The 1,212-nt window shown below is 41.4% G+C and overlaps 1 protein-coding gene across 1 annotated transcript in view; it reads left to right on the plus strand.

Annotated features, from left to right (window-relative positions):
- Positions 1 to 902: 902 nt before the first annotated feature.
- Mgam2 (maltase-glucoamylase 2 (putative)) overlaps positions 903 to 1,212 on the plus strand; it is an 83,739-nt gene continuing 83,429 nt past the window's right edge. The window contains 1 exon segment of the mRNA XM_055602130.1: positions 903 to 936. The gene's annotated coding sequence lies outside the window, so the exon portion shown is untranslated.

The following is a 1,212-nucleotide window of genomic DNA, read 5'->3' on the forward strand; positions in this document are numbered from 1 at the left end:
CAGCCATGAGTAATGATAGGGGAACTGACACCTTCTTGTGGCCTCTAGCCTCTCAATCTGTGCGTTGAGATCCCTTTGGGGGTGTGGGGGTTGCAAATAAACCTTTTAAAGGAGTTGCCTAAGGCTATCAGAAAACGCAGGTATTTATATTACAATTTGTTACAGTAGCAAAACTATACTTATGAAGTAGCAATGAAAATAATTTTCTATCTTGGGGCCACCACAGCATGAAGAACTGTCTTAAAAGGTTGCAGCATTAGGAAGGTTGAGAAACACTGCTCTACGGTAACCTAGCACATGCTTGGTGCACATACACAAATGCAGACAAAACAGTCATGCACATATAAAGTAAAATAAATCTGTAGAAATTCAAGTAATTATGGAGAAAGTATATTTGATTTTATGAAAGACGGAATGCAAACAACTTTAGGAGTCAGAAACAAAGTGACAGGGCATGAGCAATCGATTCTCTTTTCAATTAGTCAACAGATGGCTAGATAGTAACAGAAAATTAGGGCCATGGTATGGATTTCAAGCTCTGGAGATAAGCATGGAAAAGATGGGCAGAATCTTCATTTTTTGTGCATTCTTTGTGTTCAATGTGCAGACAAGTGAGCATCATATAGTGTGACAAGCAAAGTAATTGGACATGAACAAGACCACAAAGGAGGAGCAGCCACTCGGACAAACAAAAGAACTAAACTCACCTTCCCTATTTATTACAAGTGTTTCTGCCTCCCTGTCTCAGGGAGAGTGAGGACTCTTTAACTGTCTGTTGGGAAACACATGCCTGTGTTCCAATTGCTCTCAGTTTTATAGGGCAGTAAATCAATTGTGGCAAAAGTTGGCTCTATGAGACCTGTCACCTTTGCTCCCAGCTCCATCTGAATCACGGAGGGACAGACACAGCAAAGACAACCACAGGACGGCGATGAGGTAGGTACTCTGTTGATGGAGGCAGTACCTGAGCACATGGGATCCTTAATTTTTGTAAATTTTCTTGCTCCTGCCCTGTTAACTTATTTAGATGTTCATGATTTCCTTCTGGACCTGCCATTTTCTTCTCTTCATTGAGGATGAAAACTAAAGGTGAAATAAAGGATGGAGAGATGGTTCATCGGGCTGTATGCTGAATGCATGTGTATGTGCATGCCTTTGTGAATGATGTGTGTGTGTGTGTGTGTGTGTGTGTGTGTGTGTGTGTGTGTGTGT

Source organism: Psammomys obesus, unplaced genomic scaffold (genome assembly GCF_907164565.1).
Source record: "Psammomys obesus unplaced genomic scaffold, mPsaObe1.curated_primary_1811, whole genome shotgun sequence".
Lineage (NCBI taxonomy): Eukaryota > Metazoa > Chordata > Mammalia > Rodentia > Muridae > Psammomys > Psammomys obesus.